A 22,263-nucleotide genomic window follows, 5' to 3' on the forward strand; every position below is an offset into this window, starting at 1 on the left:
AAAAATGTTGAAAACATCATTTATTTATTTATTCATTTATTTGTTTGAGATCCTGAGGAATCCCAATAAGCTTTTCCAAGGCCCTCCCTGACTGCAGTAGCAAATAGTTTTTTTTACAGAGCTGGTTTGCTTGTCCCAGCATCTGACCCTCTTCTTTTCACAGCACGGGCTTGGGACCGGCCACGGCAGAGTTAAAAAAATGTTGAAAACATTATTTATTTATTCATTTATTTGTTTGAGATCCTGAGGAATCCCAATGAGCTTTTCCAAGGCCCTCCCTGACCGCAGTAGCAAATAGTTTTTACAGAGCTGGTTTGCTTGTCCCAGCATCTGACCCTCCTCTTTTCACAGCACGGGCTTGGGACCGGCCACGGCAGAGTTAAAAAAATTTTGAAAACATTATTTATTGATTTATTCGTTTATTTGTTTGAGTTCCTGAGGAATCCCAATGAGCTTTTCCAAGGCCCTCCCTGACCGCAGTAGCAAATAGTTTTTACAGAGCTGGTTTGCTTGTCCCAGCATCTGACCCTCCTCTTTTCACAGCACGGGCTTGGGACCGGCCACGGCAGAGTTAAAAAAATGTTGAAAACATTATTTATTTATTCATTTATTTGTTTGAGATCCTGAGGAATCCCAATGAGCTTTTCCAAGGCCCTCCCTGACCTCAGTAGCAAATAGTTTTTACAGAGCTGGTTTTCTTGTCCCAGCATCTGACCCTCCTCTTTTCAAAGCACGGGCTTGGGACCGGCCACGGCAGAGTTAAAAAATGTTGAAAACATTATTTATTTATTCATTTATTTGTTTGAGATCCTGAGGAATACCAATGAGCTTTTCCAAGGCCCTCCCTGACCACAGTAGCAAATAGTTTTTACAGAGCTGGTTTGCTTGTCCCAGCATCTGACCCTCCTCTTTTCACAGCACGGGCTTGGGACCGGCCACGGCAGAGTTAAAAAATGTTGAAAACATTATTTATTTATTTAATAATTTATTTGTTTGAGATCCTGAGGATTCCCAATGAGCTTTTCCAAGGATCTCCCTGACCGCAGTAGCAAATAGGTTTTACAGAGCTGGTTTGCTTGTCCCAGCATCTGACCCTCCTCTTTTCACAGCACGGGCTTGGGACAGACCACGGCAGAGTTAAAAAAAATGTTGAAAACATTATTTATTTATTCATTTATTTGTTTGAGATCATGAGGAATCCCAATGAGCTTTTCCAAGGCCCTCCCTGACTGCACTAGCAAATAGTTTTTAAAGAGCTGGTTTGCTTGTCCCAGCATCTGACCCTCCTCTTTTCATAGCACGGGCTTGGGAACGGCCACGGCAGAGTTAAAAAATGTTGAAAACATTATTTATTTATTTATTCATTTATTTGTTTGAGATCCTGAGGAATCCCAATGAGCTTTTCCAAGGCCCTCCCTGACTGCAGTATCAAATAGTTTTTACAGAGCTGGTTTGCTTGTCCCAGCATCTGACCCTCCTCTATTCACAGCACGGGCTTGGGACCGGCCATGGCAGAGTTAAAAAATGTTGAAAACATTATTTATTTATTCATTTATTTGTTTGGGATCCTGAGGAATCCCAATGAGCTTTTCCAAGGCCCTCCCTGACCGCAGTAGCAAATAGTTTTTACAGAGCTGGTTTGCTTGTCCCAGCATCTGACCCTCTTCTTTTCACAGCACGGGCTTGGGACCGGCCACGGCAGAGTTAAAAAATGTTGAAAACATTATTTATTTATTTATTCATTTATTTGTTTGAGATCCTGAGGAATCCCAATGAGCTTTTCCAAGGCCCTCCCTGACTGCAGTAGCAAATAGTTTTTTTTACAGAGCTGGTTTGCTTGTCCCAGCATCTGACCCTCTTCTTTTCACAGCACGGGCTTGGGACCGGCCACGGCAGAGTTAAAAAAATGTTGAAAACATTATTTATTTATTCATTTATTTGTATGAGATCCTGAGGAATCCCAATGAGCTTTTCCAAGGCCCTCCCTGACCGCAGTAGCAAATAGTTTTTACAGAGCTGGTTTGCTTGTCCCAGCATCTGACCCTCCTCTTTTCACAGCACGGGCTTGGGACCGGCCACGGCAGAGTTAAAAAAATTTTGAAAACATTATTTATTGATTTATTCGTTTATTTGTTTGAGTTCCTGAGGAATCCCAATGAGCTTTTCCAAGGCCCTCCCTGACCGCAGTAGCAAATAGTTTTTACAGAGCTGGTTTGCTTGTCCCAGCATCTGACCCTCCTCTTTTCACAGCACGGGCTTGGGACCGGCCACGGCAGAGTTAAAAAAATGTTGAAAACATTATTTATTTATTCATTTATTTGTTTGAGATCCTGAGGAATCCCAATGAGCTTTTCCAAGGCCCTCCCTGACCTCAGTAGCAAATAGTTTTTACAGAGCTGGTTTTCTTGTCCCAGCATCTGACCCTCCTCTTTTCAAAGCACGGGCTTGGGACCGGCCACGGCAGAGTTAAAAAATGTTGAAAACATTATTTATTTATTCATTTATTTGTTTGAGATCCTTAGGAATGCCAATGAGCTTTTCCAAAACCCTCCCTGACCGCAGTAGAAAATAGTTTTTACAGAGCTGGTGTGCTTGTCCCAGCCTCTGACCCTCCTCTTTTCACAGCACGGGCTTGGGACCGGCCACGGCAGAGTTAAAAAAATGTTGAAAACATTATTTATTTATTGATTTATTTATTTGAGATCCTGAGGAATCCCAATTAGCTTTTCCATGGCCCTCCCTGACCGCAGTAGCAAATAGTTTTTACAGAGCTGGTTTGCTTGTCCCAGCATCTGACCCTCCTCTTTTCACAGCACGGGCTTGGGACCGGCCACGGCAGAGTTAAAAAAATGTTGAAAACATTATTTATTTATTTATTCATTTATTTGTTTGAGATCCTGAGGAATACCAATGAGCTTTTCCAAGGCCCTCCCTGACCACAGTAGCAAATAGTTTTTACAGAGCTGGTTTGCTTGTCCCAGCATCTGACCCTCCTCTTTTCACAGCACGGGCTTGGGACCGGCCACGGCAGAGTTAAAAAATGTTGAAAACATTATTTATTTATTTATTCATTTATTTGTTTGAGATCCTGAGGATTCCCAATGAGCTTTTCCAAGGATCTCCCTGACCGCAGTAGCAAATAGGTTTTACAGAGCTGGTTTGCTTGTCCCAGCATCTGACCCTCCTCATTTCACAGCACGGGCTTGGGACAGACCACGGCAGAGTTAAAAAAAATGTTGAAAACATTATTTATTTATTCATTTATTTGTTTGAGATCATGAGGAATCCCAATGAGCTTTTCCAAGGCCCTCCCTGACTGCACTAGCAAATAGTTTTTAAAGAGCTGGTTTGCTTGTCCCAGCATCTGACCCTCCTCTTTTCACAGCACGGGCTTGGGAACGGCCACGGCAGAGTTAAAAAATGTTGAAAACATTATTTATTTATTTATTCATTTATTTGTTTGAGATCCTGAGGAATCCCAATGAGCTTTTCCAAGGCCCTCCCTGACTGCAGTATCAAATAGTTTTTACAGAGCTGGTTTGCTTGTCCCAGCATCTGACCCTCCTCTATTCACAGCACGGGCTTGGGACCGGCCATGGCAGAGTTAAAAAATGTTGAAAACATTATTTATTTATTCATTTATTTGTTTGGGATCCTGAGGAATCCCAATGAGCTTTTCCAAGGCCCTCCCTGACCGCAGTAGCAAATAGTTTTTACAGAGCTGGTTTCCTTGTCCCAGCATCTGACCCTCCTCTTTTCACAGCACGGGCTTGGGACCGGCCACGGCAGAGTTAAAAAATGTTGAAAACATTATTTATTTATTTAATAATTTATTTGTTTGAGATCCTGAGGAATCCCAATGAGCTTTTCCAAGGCCCTCCCTGACCGCAGTAGCAAATAGTTTTTACAGAGCTGGTTTGCTTGTCCCAGCATCTGACCCTCCTCTTTTCACAGCACGGGCTTGGGACCGGCGACGGCAGAGTTAAAAAATGTTGAAAACATTATTTATTTATTTATTCATTTATTTGTTTTGAGATCCTGAGGAATCCCAATGAGCTTTTCCAAGGCCCTCCCTGACCGCAGTAGCAAATAGTTTTAACAGAGCTGGTTTCCTTGTCCCAGCATCTGACCCTCCTCTTTTCACAGCACGGGCTTGGGACCGGCCACGGCAGAGTTAAAAAATGTTGAAAACATTATTTATTTATTTAATAATTTATTTGTTTGAGATCCTGAGGAATCCCAATGAGCTTTTCCAAGGCCCTCCCTGACCGCAGTAGCAAATAGTTTTTACAGAGCTGGTTTGCTTGTCCCAGCATCTGACCCTCCTCTTTTCACAGCACGGGCTTGGGACCGGCGACGGCAGAGTTAAAAAATGTTGAAAACATTATTTATTTATTTATTCATTTATTTATTTTGAGATCCTGAGGAATCCCAATGAGCTTTTCCAAGGCCCTTCCTGACCTCAGTAGAAAATAGTTTTTACAGAGCTGGTTTGCTTGTCCCAGCATCTGACCCTCCTCTTTTCACAGCACGGGCTTGGGACCGGCCACGGCAGAGTTAAAAAAATGTTGAAAACATTATTTATTTATTCATTTATTTGTTTGAGATCCTGAGGAATCCCAATGAGCTTTTCCAAGGCCCTCCCTGACTGCAGTAGCAAATAGTTTTTTTTACAGAGCTGGTTTGCTTGTCCCAGCATCTGACCCTCTTCTTTTCACAGCACGGGCTTGGGACCGGCCACGGCAGAGTTAAAAAAATGTTGAAAACATTATTTATTTATTCATTTATTTGTTTGAGATCCTGAGGAATCCCAATGAGCTTTTCCAAGGCCCTCCCTGACCGCAGTAGCAAATAGTTTTTACAGAGCTGGTTTGCTTGTCCCAGCATCTGACCCTCCTCTTTTCACAGCACGGGCTTGGGACCGGCCACGGCAGAGTTAAAAAAATGTTGAAAACATTATTTATTGATTTATTCGTTTATTTGTTTGAGATCCTGAGGAATCCCAATGAGCTTTTCCAAGGCCCTCCCTGACCGCAGTAGCAAATAGTTTTTACAGAGCTGGTTTGCTTGTCCCAGCATCTGACCCTCCTCTTTTCACAGCACGGGCTTGGGACCGGCCACGGCAGAGTTAAAAAAATGTTGAAAACATTATTTATTTATTCATTTATTTGTTTGAGATCCTGAGGAATCCCAATGAGCTTTTCCAAGGCCCTCCCTGACCTCAGTAGCAAATAGTTTTTACAGAGCTGGTTTGCTTGTCCCAGCATCTGACCCTCCTCTTTTCACAGCACGGGCTTGGGACCGGCCACGGCAGAGTTAAAAAATGTTGAAAACATTATTTATTTATTCATTTATTTGTTTGAGATCCTTAGGAATCCCAATGAGCTTTTCCAAAACCCTCCCTGACCGCAGTAGAAAATAGTTTTTACAGAGCTGGTGTGCTTGTCCCAGCCTCTGACCCTCCTCTTTTCACAGCACGGGCTTGGGACCGGCCACGGCAGAGTTAAAAAAATGTTGAAAACATTATTTATTTATTGATTTATTTATTTGAGATCCTGAGGAATCCCAATTAGCTTTTCCATGGCCCTCCCTGACCCCAGTAGCAAATAGTTTTTACAGAGCTGGTTTGCTTGTCCCAGCATCTGACCCTCCTCTTATCACAGCACGGGCTTGGAACCGGCCACGACAGAGTTAAAAAAATGTTGAAAACATTATTTATTTATTTATTCATTTATTTGTTTGAGATCCTGAGGAATACCAATGAGCTTTTCCAAGGCCCTCCCTGACCACAGTAGCAAATAGTTTTTACAGAGCTGGTTTGCTTGTCCCAGCATCTGACCCTCCTCTTTTCACAGCACGGGCTTGGGAACGGCCACGGCAGAGTTAAAAAATGTTGAAAACATTATTTATTTATTTATTCATTTATTTGTTTGAGATCCTGAGGAATCCCAATGAGCTTTTCCAAGGCCCTCCCTGACTGCAGTATCAAATAGTTTTTACAGAGCTGGTTTGCTTGTCCCAGCATCTGACCCTCCTCTTTTCACAGCACGGGCTTGGGAACGGCCACGGCAGAGTTAAAAAATGTTGAAAACATTATTTATTTATTCATTTATTTGTTTGAGATCCTGAGGAATCCCAATGAGCTTTTCCAAGGCCCTCCCTGACCGCAGTAGCAAATAGTTTTTACAGAGCTGGTTTCCTTGTCCCAGCATCTGACCCTCCTCTTTTCACAGCACGGGCTTGGGACCGGCCACGGCAGAGTTAAAAAATGTTGAAAACATTATTTATTTATTTAATAATTTATTTGTTTGAGATCCTGAGGAATCCCAATGAGCTTTTCCAAGGCCCTCCCTGACCGCAGTAGCAAATAGTTTTTACAGAGCTGGTTTGCTTGTCCCAGCATCTGACCCTCCTCTTTTCACAGCACGGGCTTGGGACCGGCGACGGCAGAGTTAAAAAATGTTGAAAACATTATTTATTTATTTAATAATTTATTTGTTTGAGATCCTGAGGAATCCCAATGAGCTTTTCCAAGGCCCTCCCTGACCGCAGTAGCAAATAGTTTTTACAGAGCTGGTTTGCTTGTCCCAACATCTGACCCTCCTCTTTTCACAGCACGGGCTTGGGACCGGCAAGGGCAGAGTTAAAAAATGTTAAAAACATTATTTATTTATTTATTCATTTATTTGTTTGAGATTCTGAGGAATCCCAATGAGCTTTTCCAAGGCCCTCCCTGACCGCAGTAGCAAATAGTTTTTTTTAAAGAGCTGGTTTGCTTGTCCCAGCATCTGACCCTCTTCTTTTCACAGCACGGGCTTGGTACCGGCCACGGCAGAGTTAAAAAAATGTTGAAAACATTATTTATTTATTCATTTATTTGTTTGAGATCCTGAGGAATCCCAATGAGCTTTTCCAAGGCCCTCCCTGACCGCAGTAGCAAATAGTTTTTACAGAGCTGGTTTGCTTGTCCCAGCATCTGACCCTCCTCTTTTCACAGCACGGGCTTGGGACCGGCCACGGCAGAGTTAAAAAAATGTTGAAAACATTATTTATTTATTTATTCATTTATTTGTTTGAGATCCTGAGGAATCCCAATGAGCTTTTCCAAGGCCCTCCCTGACTGCAGTATCAAATAGTTTTTACAGAGCTGGTTTGCTTATCCCAGCATCTGACCCTCCTCTTTTCACAGCACGGGCTTGGGACCGGCCACGGCGGAGTTAAAAAAATGTTGAAAACATTATTTATTTATTCATTTATTTGTTTGAGATCCTGAGGAATCCCAATGAGCTTTTCCAAGGCCCTCCCTGACCGCAGTAGCAAATAGTTTTTACAGATCTGGTTTGCTTGTCCCAGCATCTGACCCTCCTCTTTTCACAGCACGGGCTTGGGACCGGCGACGGCAGAGTTAAAAAATGTTGAAAACATTATTTATTTATTTATTCATTTATTTGTTTGAGATCCTGAGGAATCCCAATGAGCTTTTCCAAGGCCCTTCCTGACCTCAGTAGAAAATAGTTTTTACAGAGCTGGTTTGCTTGTCCCAGCATCTGACCCTCCTCTTTTCACAGCACGGGCTTGGGACCGGCCACGGCAGAGTTAAAAAAATGTTGAAAACATTATTTATTTATTCATTTATTTGTTTGAGATCCTGAGGAATCCCAATGAACTTTTCCAAGGCCCTCCCTGACCGCAGTAGCAAATAGTTTTTACAGAGCTGGTTTCCTTGTCCCAGCATCTGACCCTCCTCTTTTCACAGCACGGGCTTGGGACCGGCCACGGCAGAGTTAAAAAATGTTGAAAACATTATTTATTTATTTAATAATTTATTTGTTTGAGATCCTGAGGAATCCCAATGAGCTTTTCCAAGGCCCTCCCTGACCGCAGTAGCAAATAGTTTTTACAGAGCTGGTTTGCTTGTCCCAGCATCTGACCGTCCTCTTTTCACAGCACGGGCTTGGGACCGGCGACGGCAGAGTTAAAAAATGTTGAAAACATTATTTATTTATTTAATAATTTATTTGTTTGAGATCCTGAGGAATCCCAATGAGCTTTTCCAAGGCCCTCCCTGACCGCAGTAGCAAATAGTTTTTACAGAGCTGGTTTGCTTGTCCCAGCATCTGACCCTCCTCTTTTCACAGCACGGGCTTGGGACCGGCAACGGCAGAGTTAAAAAATGTTGAAAACATTATTTATTTATTTATTCATTTATTTGTTTGAGATCCTGAGGAATCCCAATGAGCTTTTCCAAGGCCCTTCCTGACCTCAGTAGAAAATAGTTTTTACAGAGCTGGTTTGCCTGTCCCAGCATCTGACCCTCCTCTTTTCACAGCACGGGCTTGGGACCGGCCACGGCAGAGTTAAAAAAATGTTGAAAACATTATTTATTTATTCATTTATTTGTTTGAGATCCTGAGGAATCCCAATGAGCTTTTCCAAGGCCCTCCCTGACCGCAGTAGTAAATAGTTTTTACAGAGCTGGTTTGCTTGTCCCAACATCTGACCCTCCTCTTTTCACAGCACGGGCTTGGGACCGGCAAGGGCAGAGTTAAAAAATGTTAAAAATATTATTTATTTATTTATTCATTTATTTGTTTGAGATTCTGAGGAATCCCAATGAGCTTTTCCAAGGCCCTCCCTGACCGCAGTAGCAAATAGTTTTTTTTAAAGAGCTGGTTTGCTTGTCCCAGCATCTGACCCTCTTCTTTTCACAGCACGGGCTTGGGACCGGCCACGGCAGAGTTAAAAAAATGTTGAAAACATTATTTATTTATTCATTTATTTGTTTGAGATCCTGAGGAATCCCAATGAGCTTTTCCAAGGCCCTCCCTGACCGCAGTAGCAAATAGTTTTTACAGAGCTGGTTTGCTTGTCCCAGCATCTGACCCTCCTCTTTTCACAGCACGGGCTTGGGACCGGCCACGGCAGAGTTAAAAAAATGTTGAAAACATTATTTATTTATTTATTCATTTATTTGTTTGAGATCCTGAGGAATCCCAATGAGCTTTTCCAAGGCCCTCCCTGACTGCAGTATCAAATAGTTTTTACAGAGCTGGTTTGCTTATCCCAGCATCTGACCCTCCTCTTTTCACAGCACGGGCTTGGGACCGGCCACGGCGGAGTTAAAAAAATGTTGAAAACATTATTTATTTATTCATTTATTTGTTTGAGATCCTGAGGAATCCCAATGAGCTTTTCCAAGGCCCTCCCTGACCGCAGTAGCAAATAGTTTTTACAGAGCTGGTTTGCTTGTCCCAGCATCTGACCCTCCTCTTTTCACAACACGGGCTTGGGACCGGCGACGGCAGAGTTAAAAAATGTTGAAAACATTATTTATTTATTTATTCATTTATTTGTTTGAGATCCTGAGGAATCCCAATGAGCTTTTCCAAGGCCCTTCCTGACCTCAGTAGAAAATAGTTTTTACAGAGCTGGTTTGCTTGTCCCAGCATCTGACCCTCCTCTTTTCACAGCACGGGCTTGGGACCGGCCACGGCAGAGTTAAAAAAATGTTGAAAACATTATTTATTTATTCATTTATTTGTTTGAGATCCTGAGGAATCCCAATGAGCTTTTCCAAGGCCCTCCCTGACCGCAGTAGCAAATAGTTTTTACAGAGCTGGTTTCCTTGTCCCAGCATCTGACCCTCCTCTTTTCACAGCACGGGCTTGTGACCGGCCACGGCAGAGTTAAAAAATGTTAAAAACATTATTTATTTATTTATTAATTTATTTGTTTGAGATCCTGAGGAATCCCAATGAGCTTTTCCAAGGCCCTCCCTGACCGCAGTAGCAAATAGTTTTTACAGAGCTGGTTTCCTTGTCCCGGCATCTGACCCTCCTCTTTTCACAGCACGGGCTTGGGACCGGCCACGGCAGAGTTAAAAAATGTTGAAAACATTATTTATTTATTTATTAATTTATTTGTTTGAGATCCTGAGGAATCCCAATGAGCTTTTCCAAGGCCCTCCCTGACCGCAGTAGCAAATAGTTTTTACACAGCTGGTTTGCTTGTCCCAGCATCTGACCCTCCTCTTTTCACAGCACGGGCTTGGGACCGGCGACGGCAGAGTTAAAAAATGTTGAAAACATTATTTATTTATTTATTCATTTATTTGTTTGAGATCCTGAGGAATCCCAATGAGCTTTTCCAAGGCCCTCCCTGACTGCAGTAGCAAATAGTTTTTTTTACAGAGCTGGTTTGCTTGTCCCAGCATCTGACCCTCTTCTTTTCACAGCACGGGCTTGGGACCGGCCACGGCAGAGTTAAAAAAATGTTGAAAACATTATTTATTTATTCATTTATTTGTTTGAGATCCTGAGGAATCCCAATGAGCTTTTCCAAGGCCCTCCCTGACCGCAGTAGCAAATAGTTTTTACAGAGCTGGTTTGCTTGTCCCAGCATCTGACCCTCCTCTTTTCACAGCACGGGCTTGGGACCGGCCACGGCAGAGTTAAAAAAATGTTGAAAACATTAATTATTGATTTATTCGTTTATTTGTTTGAGATCCTGAGGAATCCCAATGAGCTTTTCCAAGGCCCTCCCTGACCGCAGTAGCAAATAGTTTTTACAGAGCTGGTTTGCTTGTCCCAGCATCTGACCCTCCTCTTTTCACAGCACGGGCTTGGGACCGGCCACGGCAGAGTTAAAAAAATGTTGAAAACATTATTTATTTATTCATTTATTTGTTTGAGATCCTGAGGAATCCCAATGAGCTTTTCCAAGGCCCTCCCTGACCTCAGTAGCAAATAGTTTTTACAGAGCTGGTTTGCTTGTCCCAGCATCTGACCCTCCTCTTTTCACAGCACGGGCTTGGGACCGGCCACGGCAGAGTTAAAAAATGTTGAAAACATTATTTATTTATTCATTTATTTGTTTGAGATCCTGAGGAATCCCAATGAGCTTTTCCAAGGCCCTCCCTGACCGCAGTAGCAAATAGTTTTTACAGAGCTGGTTTCCTTGTCCCAGCATCTGACCCTCCTCTTTTCACAGCACGGGCTTGGGACCGGCCACGGCAGAGTTAAAAAATGTTGAAAACATTATTTATTTATTTAATAATTTATTTGTTTGAGATCCTGAGGAATCCCAATGAGCTTTTCCAAGGCCCTCCCTGACCGCAGTAGCAAATAGTTTTTACAGAGCTGGTTTGCTTGTCCCAGCATCTGACCCTCCTCTTTTCACAGCACGGGCTTGGGACCGGCAACGGCAGAGTTAAAAAATGTTGAAAACATTATTTATTTATTCATTTATTTGTTTGAGATCCTGAGGAATCCCAATGAGCTTTTCCAAGGCCCTTCCTGACCTCAGTAGAAAATAGTTTTTACAGAGCTGGTTTGCCTGTCCCAGCATCTGACCCTCCTCTTTTCACAGCACGGGCTTGGGATCGGCCACGGCAGAGTTAAAGAAATGTTGAAAACATTATTTATTTATTCATTTATTTGTTTGAGATCCTGAGGAATCCCAATGAGCTTTTCCAAGGCCCTCCCTGACCGCAGTAGTAAATAGTTTTTACAGAGCTGGTTTGCTTGTCCCAACATCTGACCCTCCTCTTTTAACAGCACGGGCTTGGGACCGGCAAGGGCAGAGTAAAAAAATGTTAAAAACATTATTTATTTATTTATTCATTTATTTGTTTGAGATTCTGAGGAATCCCAATGAGCTTTTCCAAGGCCCTCCCTGACCGCAGTAGCAAATAGTTTTTTTTAAAGAGCTGGTTTGCTTGTCCCAGCACCTGACCCTCTTCTTTTCACAGCACGGGCTTGGGACCGGCCACGGCAGAGTTAAAAAAATGTTGAAAACATTATTTATTTATTCATTTATTTGTTTGAGATCCTGAGGAATCCCAATGAGCTTTTCCAAGGCCCTCCCTGACCGCAGTAGCAAATAGTTTTTACAGAGCTGGTTTGCTTGTCCCAGCATCTGACCCTCCTCTTTTCACAGCACGGGCTTGGGACCGGCCACGGCAGAGTTAAAAAAATGTTGAAAACATTATTTATTAATTTATTCGTTTATTTGTTTGAGATCCTGAGGAATCCCAATGAGCTTTTCCAAGGCCCTCCCTGACCGCAGTAGCAAATAGTTTTTACAGAGCTGGTTTGCTTGTCCCAGCATCTGACCCTCCTCTTTTCACAGCACGGGCTTGGGACCGGCCACGGCAGAGTTAAAAAAATGTTGAAAACATTATTTATTTATTCATTTATTTGTTTGAGATCCTGAGGAATCCCAATGAGCTTTTCCAAGGCCCTCCCTGACCTCAGTAGCAAATAGTTTTTACAGAGCTGGTTTGCTTGTCCCAGCATCTGACCCTCCTCTTTTCACAGCACGGGCTTGGGACCGGCCACGGCAGAGTTAAAAAATGTTGAAAACATTATTTATTTATTCATTTATTTGTTTGAGATCCTTAGGAATCCCAATGAGCTTTTCCAAAACCCTCCCTGACCGCAGTAGAAAATAGTTTTTACAGAGCTGGTGTGCTTGTCCCAGCCTCTGACCCTCCTCTTTTCACAGCACGGGCTTGGGACCGGCCACGGCAGAGTTAAAAAAATGTTGAAAACATTATTTATTTATTGATTTATTTATTTGAGATCCTGAGGAATCCCAATTAGCTTTTCCATGGCCCTCCCTGACCCCAGTAGCAAATAGTTTTTACAGAGCTGGTTTGCTTGTCCCAGCATCTGACCCTCCTCTTTTCACAGCACGGGCTTGGGACCGGCCACGACAGAGTTAAAAAAATGTTGAAAACATTATTTATTTATTTATTTATTTATTTGTTTGAGATCCTGAGGAATACCAATGAGCTTTTCCAAGGCCCTCCCTGACCACAGTAGCAAATAGTTTTTACAGAGCTGGTTTGCTTGTCCCAGCATCTGACCCTCCTCTTTTCACAGCACGGGCTTGGGAACGGCCACGGCAGAGTTAAAAAATGTTGAAAACATTATTTATTTATTTATTCATTTATTTGTTTGAGATCCTGAGGAATCCCAATGAGCTTTTCCAAGGCCCTCCCTGACTGCAGTATCAAATAGTTTTTACAGAGCTGGTTTGCTTGTCCCAGCATCTGACCCTCCTCTATTGACAGCACGGGCTTGGGACCGGCCATGGCAGAGTTAAAAAATGTTGAAAACATTATTTATTTATTCATTTATTTGTTTGAGATCCTGAGGAATCCCAATGAGCTTTTCCAAGGCCCTCCCTGACCGCAGTAGCAAATAGTTTTTACAGAGCTGGTTTCCTTGTCCCAGCATCTGACCCTCCTCTTTTCACAGCACGGGCTTGGGACCGGCCACGGCAGAGTTAAAAAATGTTGAAAACATTATTTATTTATTTAATAATTTATTTGTTTGAGATCCTGAGGAATCCCAATGAGCTTTTCCAAGGCCCTCCCTGACCGCAGTAGCAAATAGTTTTTACAGAGCTGGTTTGCTTGTCCCAGCATCTGACCCTCCTCTTTTCACAGCACGGGCTTGGGACCGGCGACGGCAGAGTTAAAAAATGTTGAAAACATTATTTATTTATTTAATAATTTATTTGTTTGAGATCCTGAGGAATCCCAATGAGCTTTTCCAAGGCCCTCCCTGACCGCAGTAGCAAATAGTTTTTACAGAGCTGGTTTGCTTGTCCCAACATCTGACCCTCCTCTTTTCACAGCACGGGCTTGGGACCGGCAAGGGCAGAGTTAAAAAATGTTAAAAACATTATTTATTTATTTATTCATTTATTTGTTTGAGATTCTGAGGAATCCCAATGAGCTTTTCCAAGGCCCTCCCTGACCGCAGTAGCAAATAGTTTTTTTTAAAGAGCTGGTTTGCTTGTCCCAGCATCTGACCCTCTTCTTTTCACAGCACGGGCTTGGTACCGGCCACGGCAGAGTTAAAAAAATGTTGAAAACATTATTTATTTATTCATTTATTTGTTTGAGATCCTGAGGAATCCCAATGAGCTTTTCCAAGGCCCTCCCTGACCGCAGTAGCAAATAGTTTTTACAGAGCTGGTTTGCTTGTCCCAGCATCTGACCCTCCTCTTTTCACAGCACGGGCTTGGGACCGGCCACGGCAGAGTTAAAAAAATGTTGAAAACATTATTTATTTATTTATTCATTTATTTGTTTGAGATCCTGAGGAATCCCAATGAGCTTTTCCAAGGCCCTCCCTGACTGCAGTATCAAATAGTTTTTACAGAGCTGGTTTGCTTATCCCAGCATCTGACCCTCCTCTTTTCACAGCACGGGCTTGGGACCGGCCACGGTGGAGTTAAAAAAATGTTGAAAACATTATTTATTTATTCATTTATTTGTTTGAGATCCTGAGGAATCCCAATGAGCTTTTCCAAGGCCCTCCCTGACCGCAGTAGCAAATAGTTTTTACAGAGCTGGTTTGCTTGTCCCAGCATCTGACCCTCCTCTTTTCACAGCACGGGCTTGGGACCGGCGACGGCAGAGTTAAAAAATGTTAAAAACATTATTTATTTATTTATTCATTTATTTGTTTGAGATCCTGAGGAATCCCAATGAGCTTTTCCAAGGCCCTTCCTGACCTCAGTAGAAAATAGTTTTTACAGAGCTGGTTTGCTTGTCCCAGCATCTGACCCTCCTCTTTTCACAGCACGGGCTTGGGACCGGCCACGGCAGAGTTAAAAAAATGTTGAAAACATTATTTATTTATTCATTTATTTGTTTGAGATCCTGAGGAATCCCAATGAACTTTTCCAAGGCCCTCCCTGACCGCAGTAGCAAATAGTTTTTACAGAGCTGGTTTCCTTGTCCCAGCATCTGACCCTCCTCTTTTCACAGCACGGGCTTGGGACCGGCCACGACAGAGTTAAAAAAATGTTGAAAACATTATTTATTTATTTATTTATTTATTTGTTTGAGATCCTGAGGAATACCAATGAGCTTTTCCAAGGCCCTCCCTGACCACAGTAGCAAATAGTTTTTACAGAGCTGGTTTGCTTGTCCCAGCATCTGACCCTCCTCTTTTCACAGCACGGGCTTGGGAACGGCCACGGCAGAGTTAAAAAATGTTGAAAACATTATTTATTTATTTATTCATTTATTTGTTTGAGATCCTGAGGAATCCCAATGAGCTTTTCCAAGGCCCTCCCTGACTGCAGTATCAAATAGTTTTTACAGAGCTGGTTTGCTTGTCCCAGCATCTGACCCTCCTCTATTGACAGCACGGGCTTGGGACCGGCCATGGCAGAGTTAAAAAATGTTGAAAACATTATTTATTTATTCATTTATTTGTTTGAGATCCTGAGGAATCCCAATGAGCTTTTCCAAGGCCCTCCCTGACCGCAGTAGCAAATAGTTTTTACAGAGCTGGTTTCCTTGTCCCAGCATCTGACCCTCCTCTTTTCACAGCACGGGCTTGGGACCGGCCACGGCAGAGTTAAAAAATGTTGAAAACATTATTTATTTATTTAATAATTTATTTGTTTGAGATCCTGAGGAATCCCAATGAGCTTTTCCAAGGCCCTCCCTGACCGCAGTAGCAAATAGTTTTTACAGAGCTGGTTTGCTTGTCCCAGCATCTGACCCTCCTCTTTTCACAGCACGGGCTTGGGACCGGCGACGGCAGAGTTAAAAAATGTTGAAAACATTATTTATTTATTTAATAATTTATTTGTTTGAGATCCTGAGGAATCCCAATGAGCTTTTCCAAGGCCCTCCCTGACCGCAGTAGCAAATAGTTTTTACAGAGCTGGTTTGCTTGTCCCAACATCTGACCCTCCTCTTTTCACAGCACGGGCTTGGGACCGGCAAGGGCAGAGTTAAAAAATGTTAAAAACATTATTTATTTATTTATTCATTTATTTGTTTGAGATTCTGAGGAATCCCAATGAGCTTTTCCAAGGCCCTCCCTGACCGCAGTAGCAAATAGTTTTTTTTAAAGAGCTGGTTTGCTTGTCCCAGCATCTGACCCTCTTCTTTTCACAGCACGGGCTTGGTACCGGCCACGGCAGAGTTAAAAAAATGTTGAAAACATTATTTATTTATTCATTTATTTGTTTGAGATCCTGAGGAATCCCAATGAGCTTTTCCAAGGCCCTCCCTGACCGCAGTAGCAAATAGTTTTTACAGAGCTGGTTTGCTTGTCCCAGCATCTGACCCTCCTCTTTTCACAGCACGGGCTTGGGACCGGCCACGGCAGAGTTAAAAAAATGTTGAAAACATTATTTATTTATTTATTCATTTATTTGTTTGAGATCCTGAGGAATCCCAATGAGCTTTTCCAAGGCCCTCCCTGACTGCAGTATCAAATAGTTTTTACAGAGCTGGTTTGCTTATCCCAGCATCTGACCCTCCTCTTTTCACAGCACGGGCTTGGGACCGGCCACGGTGGAGTTAAAAAAATGTTGAAAACATTATTTATTTATTCATTTATTTGTTTGAGATCCTGAGGAATCCCAATGAGCTTTTCCAAGGCCCTCCCTGACCGCAGTAGCAAATAGTTTTTACAGAGCTGGTTTGCTTGTCCCAGCATCTGACCCTCCTCTTTTCACAGCACGGGCTTGGGACCGGCGACGGCAGAGTTAAAAAATGTTAAAAACATTATTTATTTATTTATTCATTTATTTGTTTGAGATCCTGAGGAATCCCAATGAGCTTTTCCAAGGCCCTTCCTGACCTCAGTAGAAAATAGTTTTTACAGAGCTGGTTTGCTTGTCCCAGCATCTGACCCTCCTCTTTTCACAGCACGGGCTTGGGACCGGCCACGGCAGAGTTAAAAAAATGTTGAAAACATTATTTATTTATTCATTTATTTGTTTGAGATCCTGAGGAATCCCAATGAACTTTTCCAAGGCCCTCCCTGACCGCAGTAGCAAATAGTTTTTACAGAGCTGGTTTCCTTGTCCCAGCATCTGACCCTCCTCTTTTCATAGCACGGGCTTGGGACCGGCCACGGCAGAGTTAAAAAATGTTGAAAACATTATTTATTTATTTAATAATTTATTTGTTTGAGATCCTGAGGAATCCCAATGAGCTTTTCCAAGGCCCTCCCTGACCGCAGTAGCAAATAGTTTTTACAGAGCTGGTTTGCTTGTCCCAGCATCTGACCGTCCTCTTTTCACAGCACGGGCTTGGGACCGGCGACGGCAGAGTTAAAAAATGTTGAAAACATTATTTATTTATTTAATAATTTATTTGTTTGAGATCCTGAGGAATCCCAATGAGCTTTTCCAAGGCCCTCCCTGACCGCAGTAGCAAATAGTTTTTACAGAGCTGGTTTGCTTGTCCCAGCATCTGACCCTCCTCTTTTCACAGCACGGGCTTGGGACCGGCAACGGCAGAGTTAAAAAATGTTGAAAACATTATTTATTTATTTATTCATTTATTTGTTTGAGATCCTGAGGAATCCCAATGAGCTTTTCCAAGGCCCTTCCTGACCTCAGTAGAAAATAGTTTTTACAGAGCTGGTTTGCCTGTCCCAGCATCTGACCCTCCTCTTTTCACAGCACGGGCTTGGGACCGGCCACGGCAGAGTTAAAAAAATGTTGAAAACATTATTTATTTATTCATTTATTTGTTTGAGATCCTGAGGAATCCCAATGAGCTTTTCCAAGGCCCTCCCTGACCGCAGTAGTAAATAGTTTTTACAGAGCTGGTTTGCTTGTCCCAACATCTGACCCTCCTCTTTTCACAGCACGGGCTTGGGACCGGCAAGGGCAGAGTTAAAAAATGTTAAAAACATTATTTATTTATTTATTCATTTATTTGTTTGAGATTCTGAGGAATCCCAATGAGCTTTTCCAAGGCCCTCCCTGACCGCAGTAGCAAATAGTTTTTTTTTAAAGAGCTGGTTTGCTTGTCCCAGCATCTGACCCTCTTCTTTTCACAGCACGGGCTTGGGACCGGCCACGGCAGAGTTAAAAAAATGTTGAAAACATTATTTATTTATTCATTTATTTGTTTGAGATCCTGAGGAATCCCAATGAGCTTTTCCAAGGCCCTCCCTGACCGCAGTAGCAAATAGTTTTTACAGAGCTGGTTTGCTTGTCCCAGCATCTGACCCTCCTCTTTTCACAGCACGGGCTTGGGACCGGCCACGGCAGAGTTAAAAAAATGTTGAAAACATTATTTATTTATTTATTCATTTATTTGTTTGAGATCCTGAGGAATCCCAATGAGCTTTTCCAAGGCCCTCCCTGACTGCAGTATCAAATAGTTTTTACAGAGCTGGTTTGCTTATCCCAGCATCTGACCCTCCTCTTTTCACAGCACGGGCTTGGGACCGGCCACGGCGGAGTTAAAAAAATGTTGAAAACATTATTTATTTATTCATTTATTTGTTTGAGATCCTGAGGAATCCCAATGAGCTTTTCCAAGGCCCTCCCTGACCGCAGTAGCAAATAGTTTTTACAGAGCTGGTTTGCTTGTCCCAGCATCTGACCCTCCTCTTTTCACAGCACGGGCTTGGGACCGGCGACGGCAGAGTTAAAAAATGTTGAAAACAATATTTATTTATTTATTCATTTATTTGTTTGAGATCCTGAGGAATCCCAATGAGCTTTTCCAAGGCCCTTCCTGACCTCAGTAGAAAATAGTTTTTACAGAGCTGGTTTGCTTGTCCCAGCATCTGACCCTCCTCTTTTCACAGCACGGGCTTGGGACCGGCCACGGCAGAGTTAAAAAAATGTTGAAAACATTATTTATTTATTCATTTATTTGTTTGAGATCCTGAGGAATCCCAATGAGCTTTTCCAAGGCCCTCCCTGACCGCAGTAGCAAATAGTTTTTACAGAGCTGGTTTCCTTGTCCCAGCATCTGACCCTCCTCTTTTCACAGCACGGGCTTGTGACCGGCCACGGCAGAGTTAAAAAATGTTAAAAACATTATTTATTTATTTATTAATTTATTTGTTTGAGATCCTGAGGAATCCCAATGAGCTTTTCCAAGGCCCTCCCTGACCGCAGTAGCAAATAGTTTTTACAGAGCTGGTTTCCTTGTCCCAGCATCTGACCCTCCTCTTTTCACAGCACGGGCTTGGGACCGGCCACGGCAGAGTTAAAAAATGTTGAAAACATTATTTATTTATTTATTAATTTATTTGTTTGAGATCCTGAGGAATCCCAATGAGCTTTTCCAAGGCCCTCCCTGACCGCAGTAGCAAATAGTTTTTACACAGCTGGTTTGCTTGTCCCAGCATCTGACCCTCCTCTTTTCACAGCACGGGCTTGGGACCGGCGACGGCAGAGTTAAAAAATGTTGAAAACATTATTTATTTATTTATTAATTTATTTGTTTGAGATCCTGAGGAATCCCAATGAGCTTTTCCAAGGCCCTCCCTGACCGCAGTAGCAAATAGTTTTTACAGAGCTGGTTTGCTTGTCCCAGCATCTGACCCTCCTCTTTTCACAGCACGGGCTTGGGACCGGCAACGGCAGAGTTAAAAAATGTTGAAAACATTATTTATTTATTTATTCATTTATTTGTTTGAGATCCTGAGGAATCCCAATGAGCTTTTCCAAGGCCCTTCCTGACCTCAGTAGAAAATAGTTTTTACAGAGCTGGTTTGCCTGTCCCAGCATCTGACCCTCCTCTTTTCACAGCACGGGCTTGGGACCGGCCACGGCAGAGTTAAAAAAATGTTGAAAACATTATTTATTTATTCATTTATTTGTTTGAGATCCTGAGGAATCCCAATGAGCTTTTCCAAGGCCCTCCCTGACCGCAGTAGTAAATAGTTTTTACAGAGCTGGTTTGCTTGTCCCAACATCTGACCCTCCTCTTTTCACAGCACGGGCTTGGGACCGGCAAGGGCAGAGTTAAAAAATGTTAAAAACATTATTTATTTATTTATTCATTTATTTGTTTGAGATTCTGAGGAATCCCAATGAGCTTTTCCAAGGCCCTCCCTGACCGCAGTAGCAAATAGTTTTTTTTTAAAGAGCTGGTTTGCTTGTCCCAGCATCTGACCCTCTTCTTTTCACAGCACGGGCTTGGGACCGGCCACGGCAGAGTTAAAAAAATGTTGAAAACATTATTTATTTATTCATTTATTTGTTTGAGATCCTGAGGAATCCCAATGAGCTTTTCCAAGGCCCTCCCTGACCGCAGTAGCAAATAGTTTTTACAGAGCTGGTTTGCTTGTCCCAGCATCTGACCCTCCTCTTTTCACAGCACGGGCTTGGGACCGGCCACGGCAGAGTTAAAAAAATGTTGAAAACATTATTTATTTATTTATTCATTTATTTGTTTGAGATCCTGAGGAATCCCAATGAGCTTTTCCAAGGCCCTCCCTGACTGCAGTATCAAATAGTTTTTACAGAGCTGGTTTGCTTATCCCAGCATCTGACCCTCCTCTTTTCACAGCACGGGCTTGGGACCGGCCACGGCGGAGTTAAAAAAATGTTGAAAACATTATTTATTTATTCATTTATTTGTTTGAGATCCTGAGGAATCCCAATGAGCTTTTCCAAGGCCCTCCCTGACCGCAGTAGCAAATAGTTTTTACAGAGCTGGTTTGCTTGTCCCAGCATCTGACCCTCCTCTTTTCACAGCACGGGCTTGGGACCGGCGACGGCAGAGTTAAAAAATGTTGAAAACAATATTTATTTATTTATTCATTTATTTGTTTGAGATCCTGAGGAATCCCAATGAGCTTTTCCAAGGCCCTTCCTGACCTCAGTAGAAAATAGTTTTTACAGAGCTGGTTTGCTTGTCCCAGCATCTGACCCTCCTCTTTTCACAGCACGGGCTTGGGACCGGCCACGGCAGAGTTAAAAAAATGTTGAAAACATTATTTATTTATTCATTTATTTGTTTGAGATCCTGAGGAATCCCAATGAGCTTTTCCAAGGCCCTCCCTGACCGCAGTAGCAAATAGTTTTTACAGAGCTGGTTTCCTTGTCCCAGCATCTGACCCTCCTCTTTTCACAGCACGGGCTTGTGACCGGCCACGGCAGAGTTAAAAAATGTTAAAAACATTATTTATTTATTTATTAATTTATTTGTTTGAGATCCTGAGGAATCCCAATGAGCTTTTCCAAGGCCCTCCCTGACCGCAGTAGCAAATAGTTTTTACAGAGCTGGTTTCCTTGTCCCAGCATCTGACCCTCCTCTTTTCACAGCACGGGCTTGGGACCGGCCACGGCAGAGTTAAAAAATGTTGAAAACATTATTTATTTATTTATTAATTTATTTGTTTGAGATCCTGAGGAATCCCAATGAGCTTTTCCAAGGCCCTCCCTGACCGCAGTAGCAAATAGTTTTTACACAGCTGGTTTGCTTGTCCCAGCATCTGACCCTCCTCTTTTCACAGCACGGGCTTGGGACCGGCGACGGCAGAGTTAAAAAATGTTGAAAACATTATTTATTTATTTATTCATTTATTTGTTTGAGATCCTGAGGAATCCCAATGAGCTTTTCCTAGGCACTCCCTGACCTCAGTAGAAAATAGTTTTTACAGAGCTGGTTTGCTTGTCCCAGCATCTGACCCTCCTCTTTTCACAGCACGGGCTTGGGACCGGCCACGGCAGAGTTAAAAAATGTTGAAAACATTATTTATTTATTTATTCATTTATTTGTTTGAGATCCTGAGGAATCCCAATGAGCTTTTCCAAGGCCCTCCCTGACTGCAGTAGCAAATAGTTTTTTTTACAGAGCTGGTTTGCTTGTCCCAGCATCTGACCCTCTTCTTTTCACAGCACGGGCTTGGGACCGGCCACGGCAGAGTTAAAAAAATGTTGAAAACATTATTTATTTATTCATTTATTTGTTTGAGATCCTGAGGAATCCCAATGAGCTTTTCCAAGGCCCTCCCTGACCGCAGTAGCAAATAGTTTTTACAGAGCTGGTTTGCTTGTCCCAGCATCTGACCCTCCTCTTTTCACAGCACGGGCTTGGGACCGGCCACGGCAGAGTTAAAAAAATGTTGAAAACATTAATTATTGATTTATTCGTTTATTTGTTTGAGATCCTGAGGAATCCCAATGAGCTTTTCCAAGGCCCTCCCTGACCGCAGTAGCAAATAGTTTTTACAGAGCTGGTTTGCTTGTCCCAGCATCTGACCCTCCTCTTTTCACAGCACGGGCTTGGGACCGGCCACGGCAGAGTTAAAAAAATGTTGAAAACATTATTTATTTATTCATTTATTTGTTTGAGATCCTGAGGAATCCCAATGAGCTTTTCCAAGGCCCTCCCTGACCTCAGTAGCAAATAGTTTTTACAGAGCTGGTTTGCTTGTCCCAGCATCTGACCCTCCTCTTTTCACAGCACGGGCTTGGTACCGGCCACGGCAGAGTTAAAAAATGTTGAAAACATTATTT

General features: G+C 42.7%; 1 protein-coding gene across 1 annotated transcript in view; it reads left to right on the forward strand.

Moving 5' to 3' along the window:
* The window catches only part of LOC309550706 (uncharacterized protein), a 1,733,163-nt gene that overhangs the window by 1,626,369 nt on the left and 84,531 nt on the right, over positions 1-22,263 (forward strand). The window lies entirely within an intron of this gene.

Source organism: Pelophylax lessonae, assembly GCF_965119305.1.
Source record: "Pelophylax lessonae genome assembly, chromosome: 3".
Classification (NCBI taxonomy): Eukaryota; Metazoa; Chordata; class Amphibia; order Anura; family Ranidae; genus Pelophylax; species Pelophylax lessonae.